We start from the raw sequence: 13,236 nt of genomic DNA on the forward strand, positions 1-13,236 counted from the left end.
ATGAGACCAAAATGGAATTTTTTGGCCAAAATGCAAAACGCTATGTGTGGCGGAAAACTAACACTGCACATCACTCTGAACACACACTCCCCACTGTCAAATATGGTGGTGGCAGCATCATGCTCGGGGGGTGCATCTCTTCAGCAGGGACAGGGAAGCTGGTCAGAGTTGATAGGAAGATGGATGGAGCCAAATACAGGGCAAACTTGGAAGAAAACCTCTTGGAGACTGCAAAAGACATGAGACTGGGGCGGAGGTTCACCTTCCAGCAGGACAATGACCCTAAACATAAAGCCAGGGCACCAATGGAATGGTTTAAAACAAAACATGTCTATGTGTTAGAATGGCCCGGTCAAAGTCCAGATCTAAATCCAATCGAGAATCTGTGGCAAGATCTGAAAACTGCTGTTCACAAATGTTGTCCATCTAATCTGACTGAGATGGAGCTGTTTTGCAAAGAAGAATGGGCAAGGATTTCAGTCTCTAGATGTGCAAAGCTGGTAGAGATATACCCTAAAAAACTGGCAGCTGTAATTGCAGCAAAAGGTGGTTCTACAAAGTATTGACTCAGGGGGCGAATAATTACACATACCCCACTTTGCAGTTATTGATTTGTAAAAAATGTTTGGAATGATGTATGATTTTCGATCCACTTCTCACATGTACACCACTTTGTATTGGTCTTTCACGTGGAATTCCAATAAAATTGATGCATGTTTGTGGCAGTAATGTGACAAAATGTGGAAATCTTCAAGGGGCTGAATACTTTTGCAACCCACTGTATATATATATATATATATATATATATATATATATATATAGATAGATAGATAGATAGATAGATAGATAGATAGATAGATAGATAGATAGATAGAGAGGGAGAGAGAGAGATGCAAAAAACAAACATGTATGATTCAAACATTACACAACATCACTTATTCAAAACTATTGGACATCAGTGATTATACTTTCACCCTGTCCACCTAACACTTCATGTATATTACATTATTGTGCACAATTTATACATGTGTTTGGGTTGTTGTTAAGCTACAAACACATGGTACACAACAGGAAAGGACAACAGAAGTGTGACAAATATGGAGCCAGACATATATATTGCATTTAACAGTATAGCACTTGGATGTCAGCACATCATTTTTAAAGAAAGCTCCAGTAATGTCATCATTACAGCATACAGAACATTTACAAAAAAAACACACACAAAAAATAGGCATACCAGTCTTTGAGGCTGAGGATAACTATTAATTGAAATATAATGTATATGTCTGCCACCACATCCCTCCCTCGTCTGTTGTCCTTCAAGTTCTGAAGGCTAAAGCATTCAACATAAATCATCTGCCATAACAGACAATAAAAAAACAACATAACCTTCATAATTAGATTCTAACTATAAACATAGGAACATTGTGATTTTACAATCATCACAAGTATAGCATGAACATTGTTCACATTTTACTGAAAAGTGAAAAGGAAGAGGCAGCAGACAAAGTCTGCAAGCTAGATCCCACTGCCTCTGATGTGCTGTGACTAGTGTGTGGCACATCGTCAAATAGGGGCTGGAAGTGGCCATGGACATCCTCTAGATCCTCAACATATGATGTGTTCTGTGTGCTTTTCACAAATCTATAGGATGTGGAAGTTGAGGGCAAAGATGTCAGTGAAAAGGAAGGCATAGTTTGAAAGGAGGTGGTGTTGTTTTTTGTGCTGTTGTTGTATGTCTGCTTGTTGGAATGATGATATGGTAATGAGTATTGCGGTTGCAAGGTTTGAATTTGTTGAGGCAAGTACTGGTGTTTACCCAAAGAATGTGACAATGTTGAAGATGACTGAGTAGTAGGGATGCTCGGAAAATTCCACGGAATTATAAATTCCGTGATTCCGGCCGGAATTAGGTTAATTCCGATTCCGGTAGTCAAATCGGAATTCCTATACCTCTCAAACGGAATTCCGTGGAAATTTTATGATTCCGACGGAATTTTCCGGAATAACACAAAAAAAAAATCTCTCCCTCCTCCTCCTCCTCCTCCTCCTCCTCCTCCTCCTCCTCCTCCTCCTCCATCCATCCATCCATCCATCCATATCATGCAGTAGGGAATTGCAGATTTTCAAAACAGCTTATATACCATAGCTGGGATTTGAACCCAGGACCTAGTGTGTAGTAGGTATCTGTCTTAACCTCTAGACCATGACCCACACTACATGCTAAAGCTGGCGGTAGCATAAACCATACTTCCATTATGATCAATTCGATAGAAAAAGTAGCATGATTAAGGATTTGTACTTTTTGAAAAGCATGCTTATATACCATAGCTGGGATTTGAACCCAGGACCTAGTGTGTAGTAGGTATCTGTCTTACCCTCTAGACCATGACCCACACTACATGCTAAAGCTGGCGGTAGCATAAACCATACTTCCATTATGATCAATTCGATAGAAAAAGTAGCATGATTAAGGATTTGTACTTTTTGAAAAGCATGCTTATATACCATAGCTGGGATTTGAACCCAGGACCTAGTGTGTAGTAGGTATCTGTCTTAACCTCTAGACCATGACCCACACTACATGCTAAAGCTGGCGGTAGCATAAACCATACTTCCATTATGGAGGAGGAGGAGGAGGAGGAGGAGGAGAAGGAGAGAGAGAGAGAGAGAGAGAGAGAGAGAGATTTTAAAATTTTTCCGACGGAATTCCGTATAAGTCGGAATTCTGCGGAACTGCCCCGGTATACCGTCGGAATGGAACGGTAACGGAATTTCTATATGACGGAATGCGGAATTGTGCCGGAAACGGAAATCGGCTATTCCGACCATGCCTGCTGAGTAGAAGTAGAACTGAGAGTAGTAAAGGGCATGTGGCTGGGGCCTTTATCATGATTGCTGCGAGCTTGTGGATTGGATGAGGAGTGCATTGGTAATGAGGCACTATTGAAGGGTTTTGCGTGAATTGTCACAATACTCAATGGTGTGTCAAAAATTCCATCACAAGAACCCTGGTCACTGTGTTTATCTTTTTGAGCAGACAAAATCACATTCATTATCTCTACTTTCAATTTTGTCATTTTCTCAGCTGGCACAAGTTTTATGTCAGGAGCTAGGGATTTGAGGACATCCAAAATTGGATCATCTTTATCTGCATCATTATTAGTCTCTATTAGGTCTGAACGCATAGTACTAAGGGCATCCAGAATTTCAGTATCTTCCTCAACCAATTTACGTTGTTGTGGTCGACCAACTTTGCCAATTGGCTTTGATGTTTGTGCCACAGAGGACGACTGTTTCCCATTGCTCAACAATTCAACATCACTGTCTGCCCTGTGTGTGTTTGTGTCACCTGAACACTCTGTTGAGCCATTGGCTGAAGCAAGGTGTGGTTCTTCATCATCATCATCTTCTACATTGCCAGAAATACTGCAACAAAGGATAAAAACAAAATATTTATAAGTAATATGACATATATGGCTACCAGGCATACACATTAATGAGGTCTGTGGAAGAGGAATGAGGGAGAAGAATGAGAATGAAGAATGAGAATGAAGAATAAGAATGAGAATGAAAAAGAAGAATGAGAATGAAGAATGAGAATGAAGAATGAGAATGAAGAATGAGAATGAAGGATGAGAATAAGAATGAAGATTGAGAATGAAGAATGAGTATGAAGAATGATGAATGATGAATGAGAATGAAGAATGGAAATTAGAATGATGAATGACAGATAGTAAAGAATGATTGAGTAGGATCATAATCATGCACATGTTAGCTACTGTGGAAGAATGCATACAATAATACCATAACCACATATATTGACAGAAAAGCATTACGTTTTTGATCAAAACAATTACATGCGCTCACAACATTATACTGGACATATTATCAGCACTGGACTTTTATATACTTACACTCTTTTCTCTAGCGATGGAACAAGAAACATCAGTGACTGGTTCATAGGGTGGAATCTATATTTCTTCAAACCTTGTCCACTTCTCTCCTCTTTGCTTTTATCATGATCTTTGTTGAAACGATCACGCAGAATTTTCCATTTCACTTTTAACATTTTCACTACATGACAAAAAACAAAAACATAAAAAAAAATATTAAACACATCAAATTAATTCAGTTTAAAAAAAAAACAAAAAAAACCACACACACACTACACACACACACACACACACACACACTGTACACACACAAAGACAACAAACACACTCACACACACACACACTACCATACTACAAGTACAGCCAGAGATATTTCACTAAATAAACACTTACATATGTGCAGGGCCGGCCTTAGGTTTCACCGCACCCTGAGCGAAAACTGATTTTTGTGCCCCCTCATCCTCTTCCCACGTGCATATACACACATGCACGCAGGTATACACACACACAGGCCCATATGCAATTCCCCTTTTCTCCTGAGATATCTCCTAGGACAGTGGTTCCCAACCTTTTTGATGTTGTGACACATCACGTCAAATGCTCAGATCACTGTGACACATCACGTATGTATAATAGAAAAAATACTATTAATAACCACAAATAGATGGAAAGAGTGCATTATCCTGAATACACTTAAAAATGAAGGGTAGAACCTTTCAGGAATATTAATAAAAACAATCAGTGGGACAGTTAGCCGCCTCCCCCCATTTAGAATGATAGCACAGCACTGACAATTTGCACCAGGCATTATAGCCGCAGTGCGTCCCCCCAAAAAAAACGCCCTCAGACTCATTATAGGTAGTTAGCCAGGTATAGGTGCCCCCAGTATAGGATCTCATGTGTAGGTGCCCTCAATATAGGTTGCCAAGTATAGGTGCCCCCAGTATAGGAAGCCAGTTGAAGGTCTCCATCGCCCCCATAGGTAGCCAGGCGTAGGTGCCTCCAGTATAGGTAGCCAGGTGTTGGAGCCCTCAGTAAAGGTAGCCAGCTATAGGTGCCCCCAGTATAGCAAATCAGGTGTAGGTGCCCTCAGTATAGGCAACCAGCTATATGCTCCCCCTTGGAAGCCGGCGCCCTGAGCGACCGCTCCAGTCGCTCATATCAAAGGCCGGCTATGCATATGCGTGCTTTCTTCCGCGTATCAAATGATTCATACTTCTCATAAAAGAACGTCGCCACACTTTCCCATGCTTGGTTCTTCTTGTAAACATTATGGTAATCATCTAATGCGACAGCCCAAAGTTCTGGCCGCCGCTCCACCTGGTAAATGAGAGCAACGGGATCAAGCTCCTCAGCCATGTTGTGCACTGTCCCAACAAACTCCAACTGCGCACTTCCTGTAACACCTCAAGGCATTATGGGCCACTTCCAGTTCTCCAAGACACTCCCCAAATGCTTGCCAAACGATAGCGTAGCATTGGCAAGTGTTCATAGGTGATTGAATCACCTCCAGCCAAGCGTTTGTAGGCAGTAGCCGATCCCAGACGCAACATGCGGCGGTTTACAAACCCACGATGTCCGCACAGCTCATCTAGCGCATACAAACGCTTACTGTTCTAAACGAAATAACACCCCCATTCGCTCCTATTATAAAGGCGGCTGATAGGCGTTCACACTGCTTACAAACGCCTGGAATAAATGTTCGTGTGAAAGAGGCCTTAGTCAGTCCCCATACACCATCTCTGCCTGCCTGCCGGCCGCTGCTGCCTGCCCAAAAATAAAATCGGTCACCACACAGCATCCCTGCCTGCAAGCTGCTTGACTGCCTTCTCCGCCACCACCAACAGGGTCCAGGACGCCAGGTGGATTCCAGAATTTTTAAGGCGACTGCTAGCAGCGGTCGCTAACAAAAATAATAATTTTTCTGTTGTGTGTACATGCCTAATTTTTCTGGCTGTACTGCGGCTGCAACAACAAAACAAAAGGCATGTACATTTATCAATTCCCCTTCGTGATCGTTACCTTGCTGCGCTGAAGGGGCTTGCATATCACAATGAAGCAATGACCGGCTATATGAGTGTGTTGGGGGGCACACCCAAGTTAATAAGTTTGTTGCTTCATTGTGGACAGACCAAATTCATCAGCTGGACAGTCACTGTTGTTCATTGTCTTTGAGCTACCTCAGCCCAATCATATGGGCTTGAAAACCACCATCGCCTGCACTCTCACCATCGTGTGCACCAGTCCAGCATGGCCATCACTACACAAACAGCTGTTTGCAGTCTCTGCATACCTTTAACTGCATATGTGTGACTGCACATTGTATTATACCAGCAGTCAGTGTATCCATTTCACTGCATCTGTGTGACTGCACATTTTATTATACAAGCAGACAGTGTATACCTTTCACTGCATCTGAGTGACTGTCAAGACTTAGTTTTATACCAGTCACTGCATACCTTTCACTGCATATGTGTGACTGCACAATGTATTATACCAGCAGTCAGTGTATACCTTTCACTGCATCTGTGTGACTGCACACTGTATTAGTCCAGTTAGTGCATACCTTTCACTGCATCTGTGACTGCACATTGTATTATACCTGGCAGTCAGTGCATACCTTTCACTTGAATGGATGGCAGACTTGCAGATTGTCACGATTGTGGAACTTTCCCCGTGATCAGCGCACAACGCGTGCGCTGACACGGCGGAGATCCTCCACAAGTGTATAATTTGCAGGAACCCAGCAAAAGGTGCTACGCACCTGTAGAGGGAAATTCCTGTCGGCAGATGGCGCTGGGGAGTGCAGAGGAACCAATCCTCTGTACCTCCACAAGTGCCAGACAGGAATTGTACGAAGCGCAGAACGCAATCGCAAGAGAGGCGATTGCGAATGAGATTGAGCAAAAGGGATAGGTTGTATGTGTGTGCGCCAATCCAGTCGCCACTCCGCGACCGCGCACACACAACAGCAGATATGAAATAGGAACGCGATCGCGAGAGGTGCGATCGCGAGACGTGACACAAGGCAGAACAGAATAGAATACGAGGGTAGCAAAGGCACAGCAAATACAATAAGGAGATACGGAAAATAACAACCGCTAGCTAACCGCGAACACCGCACTCATTCGCAACAGTGCACGCGGTTATGCGCGATCTCCACGTGATAAGCACAATAGAGACAAGCACGCCTAACTAACCATAAACAGACAAACATGAAACAGGGGACGCGAGAGCTTGCTTAACGGTTACCTCACCGAGCCTGTAGCAAGCGCAGCGGACAAGACAGACACACGAAAAACAAGAACTAGGCAGGAAGGATCCACCGCTCTTCCGCCAGAGCAAGTGTGATCCAAGCAGGAACACAGATCAGAAAGATCCACAGCCGCTAACACTAGCGGCTAGTGCGATCTCAGCAAGATAGAACGATTCGCTATCAACCGCCGCTGGTGACAGCGCAATCGCGACCGACAAGACAGAACAGAAGGATCCCCAGCGCTCGCACAAAGTAGCTAGCGCGATCCCAGGAGACAGAACAGAAGGATCCCCAGCGCTCGCACAAAGTAGCTAGCGCGATCCCAGGAGACAGAACAGAAGGATCCCCAGCGCTAGCACAAAGTAGCTAGCGCGATCCCAGAAGACAGAACAGAAGAGATAGCTGGTAGCAACCGCTGCACCAGCTATACTCCAAGAACATAGATCAGAACCATTTCCTGTCAACCACCATAGGGACAGGACAATGGCAAACAGGCAAGACAAGACAGAACAGGCAATACAGATAATACAACCTGACTGGGCTAGAAGGGGAGCCTAAAGCAACCCCCAGGAATTAACTATACTAGATAGCAATGGCTGACACTCCAGCAGTGTCCATCAGGAACTGAGCATGGAAGGGAAATGACCAGCGAAGCATTCTGGGAAACATAAAGCTCTTATAGTGCCAGTCATCAAAGAAGGCAGGTAGGGGATTTGCATAACGAATGTATGCAAATTCCCCAGCAAGAGAACAGAACAGAAACTTGCAATGAAAAGACAGGTCTCTGTTCCAGAGACCTGCAGCCCACAGACTAGAGGAATGGACAAACAGCTGTCTGCCTGTGCAGCCAGCTGAGCGGATCATCACAGTACCCCCCTTCTAGGGATGGATTCCAGACATCCCTCAAGACTGGTAACATCACAAAACTCTAACTGAAGACTCATGAAGGTCAGGACAGCCCGACAAGGCCCAATTCCAGAGTCAGTCCATCCGAAACCGACCTCATCAGAAGCAGAAGCAACCGAAACATGCCCATCAGCACTGCAAGTCTCAGCATAACACCCATCAGGACTGTGGACACCAGAGAAGAAGCCATCGACACCCTCCAGACAATACCCACCACCTTCCAAGGAGCGTCCAAGAATACCAAACCTGCCGCAATACCTGTTCGAAGTGTCCCTTACAACACCAAAGCCATTGCTGATCGTATTCAGGGCACCAAGCAAAACCTTTCCTGGAATCTCCCAGAACGCCTTGAAGCTCCGCAGAGATCCCAAGAAGCCAGAGCGCTCACCAGGCTCACATGGAGAACCACCAAGAACCCCTATGGAACCTATGATCATTCCAGACTCAAAATTAGCAGGACACCCATCAAGATCAGGACTTTCAGGGACCACTTCTGGGCATGCAAGCAGGCAGGCTATATCAGAACATGTCTCCACTGAGGAAGCATCTGAGTACGCTGGTAACCGAGGCACACTTGGGCTTTCTGGGTCACAGAGCACATCGGGGTGCACTAGTACAGGAGAAACCTCAGGACATGTCGGGGAACTGCCAACCTCAGAGTCCGACACGACAAGGCCAAAACCAGAACCGGGCAGAAAATCATCACGAGTAAAGGTCTTTCAAAAGAAGACTCGGACTCAAATTCAGAATTTTCTGTAACTGTAATATCATCATTGACTACACATGAATGAAGCTCCACAAGAGCTGCAAAAGTAGTCAGCAAGGCAGCAATGCCTACTGAAGTGGGCAACACCTCAGAAGGACCTGGGGGGCAGGAGACATCTCCTACAAGTTCTGCACCCTTTGGGAGGAACTCGGAGACCTTTAGATCATCAAACAAGACCTCAGGAACATCATTTTTCAAGTTGTCTAAGAAGGATTCTGTACTATCCATGTTACAGGGCAAAACTGGAACTTTATTTTGAGAACAGGGCAGATGTCCCAGGGAAGGTTCCACCATAAACTGAGACTGAATTTCATCATCATGAGTGGAACGTACAGGAATATTCACTGGACCACACACTGACTCCCTAACTTTAATCTCGCTGCACCCAGAACTCTGCGTAGTAGTCAAACTAACTTGCAATTCCAAAACTGCAGAAAGACAGGTAAAAATAGCAGCAATACCTAGACGAGCCTCTAGGGGCAGGGGAGGAGATATTGTACAAGGCAATATTGACTCATCCAGAGTACTGGGTGGAGAGTCAATACTTTCTTCAGAATCAGACTCGCAAATGTCAATGCAAGTGGACATCATGCCTTCATTCATGGTACAGCGCAGGTTCAGAGAAAGCTTCTCTGGACAAAGCAAAGAAGCTTCAGCATCAGATTCACAAAACCGAAGCGCTGTCTCACTCTTAGATTCGGCTAACAATGTCGAATCCGAGGAGTCAGAACGCAAAATTTGCGGATCCAAGATCGCTTTAGGTTGCGAAACTGACGCTTCCATATCGCAAACCTCCGCGATCTGCGGAGCAGACTGCAAGGCATCTAGGACAGAAACACTGGAGCAACTGTCATCAGGCAACAGGCCTGCACAGGTGCGAACAGAATAAGACATAGATTCATTTGCAAAAGAAATGGCGACATCAACAGGATAAACTTTATTAGGCATAAAAATATTACTTTTGACGCTGCATAGTCGAGAAATTTTCCCCATAGCAGGGTCACAGACAGAAGATCTCAAAGATCTGTTTCTAACTGACAAAGGATCCCGCACATCCTTGAGGAAACCGGCAGACTCATGCCGATCACAATCTGCAGGAACATCCGAGAAACAGGCATCAGATCGCACAGATTCAAACTGCACACTGTCAGGAGAGAATCCTTCGGGATTCGCACAGGAACCAACCACAGCGGCACACTCATTCATTTCAGATTGCACAAAGTCAAGACTCTCATGCTTTACCCCAGAAAGGCAGGAACAATCATCCGACAAAGATGTCTCTTTATTGGAATCAATTGGTTGGTGTGTGTGCAACTCATCCAAAATCGTTTGCCATACATAGATCACCAGATCCACATCATCCTTGTCACATTCATCGGAATCAATCAGAAGGTAAATAGAATCGAGACAAGCATTCAAGACATCTTCGCTTTTTGCGATGTAAAAATCGCAAAAGGCTTTCCAATCAAAATCAAATTCTTCCAGCAAGGCCCCAATATCCCAGGAAGCAAATGGGGGTTCAAACAGGCCAGTATCCAAATAATCTCCATAGGGGTGGAGTTCAGGAACAAGAACAGATTTTTTAACTGCTTTAATGTAGTGTGCGATCCTACCTATAGCAGGATCCACATAAGCTTTGGATTGGGGCAAAAACCATGGAAACTGATCAGCAGATGCATTATAAACATCATTATCATACTGCATGGTTTTGCCCATTTCAGACTTGACAGAAATAACCTCTTTATTTGTGGTTGCTAGGGGCAACGGATCTTTCCGCTGGGAAGCCTTCCTAGATCTTTTACGTTTAGACTTAGAGGCTTTGGATGGCTGCTTTGTGGATGAAAGAGTAGATGGAACAGCTGATTGAGCTGCTGACAACAACTCATTAAGGGGGTATGGTAATTGAGGTAATCTCAGCCAATTGTGAATTAAAAAGGCCAAGAATTCCAGGGGTCTTTGACTCAGGGTGGTATGATTTAACACATCATAACCCCACATTGACATTTCGCCCCCCAACAGAATGTAGACCATTTGGGGGGCCCAGGTAGACACTGGGGTGCATTGGAATTCAGGGTTCGCTAACAGTTTCGTACACTCAGACAAAAATTCGTCTGCTGATTCAGGTTCAAGTTTTTTAAATCTCTTAAAGGTACAAGAGCCATATTCGACAAAATCGTACAAATCGGAAATTCCGTCTACACTGGGGTTTTGGGTTGGGCTGGTCATTCTGTCACGATTGTGGAACTTTCCCCGTGATCAGCGCACAACGCGTGCGCTGACACGGCGGAGATCCTCCACAAGCGTATAATTTGCAGGAACCCAGCAAAAGGTGCTACGCACCTGTAGAGGGAAATTCCTGTCGGCAGATGGCGCTGGGGAGTGCAGAGGAACCAATCCTCTGTACCTCCACAAGTGCCAGACAGGAATTGTACGAAGCGCAGAACGCAATCGCAAGAGAGGCGATTGCGAATGAGATTGAGCAAAAGGGATAGGTTGTATGTGTGTGCGCCAATCCAGTCGCCACTCCGCGACCGCGCACACACAACAGCAGATATGAAATAGGAACGCGATCGCGAGAGGTGCGATCGCGAGACGTGACACAAGGCAGAACAGAATAGAATACGAGGGTAGCAAAGGCACAGCAAATACAATAAGGAGATACGGAAAATAACAACCGCTAGCTAACCGCGAACACCGCACTCATTCGCAACAGTGCACGCGGTTATGCGCGATCTCCACGTGATAAGCACAACAGAGACAAGCACGCCTAACTAACCATAAACAGACAAACATGAAACAGGGGACGCGAGCGCTTGCTTAACGGTTACCTCACCGAGCCTGTAGCAAGCGCAGCGGACAAGACAGACACACGAAAAACAAGAACTAGGCAGGAAGGATCCACCGCTCTTCCACCAGAGCAAGTGTGATCCAAGCAGGAACACAGATCAGAAAGATCCACAGCCGCTAACGCTAGCGGCTAGTGCGATCTCAGCAAGATAGAACGATTCGCTATCAACCGCCGCTGGTGACAGCGCAATCGCGACCGACAAGACAGAACAGAAGGATCCCCAGCGCTCGCACAAAGTAGCTAGCGCGATCCCAGGAGACAGAACAGAAGGATCCCCAGCGCTCGCACAAAGTAGCTAGCGCGATCCCAGGAGACAGAACAGAAGGATCCCCAGCGCTAGCACAAAGTAGCTAGCGCGATCCCAGAAGACAGAACAGAAGAGATAGCTGGTAGCAACCGCTGCACCAGCTATACTCCAAGAACATAGATCAGAACCATTTCCTGTCAACCACCATAGGGACAGGACAATGGCAAACAGGCAAGACAAGACAGAACAGGCAATACAGATAATACAACCTGACTGGGCTAGAAGGGGAGCCTAAAGCAACCCCCAGGAATTAACTATACTAGATAGCAATGGCTGACACTCCAGCAGTGTCCATCAGGAACTGAGCATGGAAGGGAAATGACCAGCGAAGCATTCTGGGAAACATAAAGCTCTTATAGTGCCAGTCATCAAAGAAGGCAGGTAGGGGATTTGCATAACGAATGTATGCAAATTCCCCAGCAAGAGAACAGAACAGAAACTTGCAATGAAAAGACAGGTCTCTGTTCCAGAGACCTGCAGCCCACAGACTAGAGGAATGGACAAACAGCTGTCTGCCTGTGCAGCCAGCTGAGCGGATCATCACACAGATTCTTGTTAAAGGATTTCAAGTGTATTCGTCTCATCATTATACAGCAGGGCCTCGAAAGAGTCCTCCTGTATTGTTATTTTTCGTCACTACCTCCCTGAGTCGGGACTTGCATGCCGTGCCTGCTGCCTTCCTTGGATGTGTGGTGGTAGCCGTTTCTCAGGCTCCCACTCCAATAGATGTAAGCTTTAACAAAGGTAGAGAAAGAACTATCAACAGTCTGAGCAGTGATGAACCCCTGGATTACTGGGTGCGCAGGCTTGACCGGTGGCCAGAGCTGTCACAATTTGCCATCCAACTTCTGGCTTGCCCTGCCTCAAGCGTCCTAGAAAGGAATTTCATCGCGGCTGGAGACATTGTCAGTGAGAAGAGAAGTCACCTAGTTCCAAAAAGTGTTCAGTACCTCACCTTTATCAAAATGAATGCAGCATGGATCCCGGAGGGCTACTGCCTGCCCAAAGACTAAGTCAGTCCCCACACACAGCATCTCTGCCTGCAGGCCGCTTGACTGCCTTCTCCGCCACCACCAACAGGGTCCAGGACTCCAGGTGGATTCCTGAATTTTTAAGGCCACTAACAAAAAGAATAATCATTTTTCTGGTGCGTGTACATGCCTGCCTAATTTTTCTGGCTGCACTGCAGCTGCAACAACAAAACAAAAGGCATGTACAAGTGTCAATTCCCCGATCCGTGATCGTTACCTTGCCGTG

This window comes from Hyperolius riggenbachi, chromosome 10 (assembly GCF_040937935.1).
Source record: "Hyperolius riggenbachi isolate aHypRig1 chromosome 10, aHypRig1.pri, whole genome shotgun sequence".
NCBI classification, from domain to species: Eukaryota; Metazoa; Chordata; class Amphibia; order Anura; family Hyperoliidae; genus Hyperolius; species Hyperolius riggenbachi.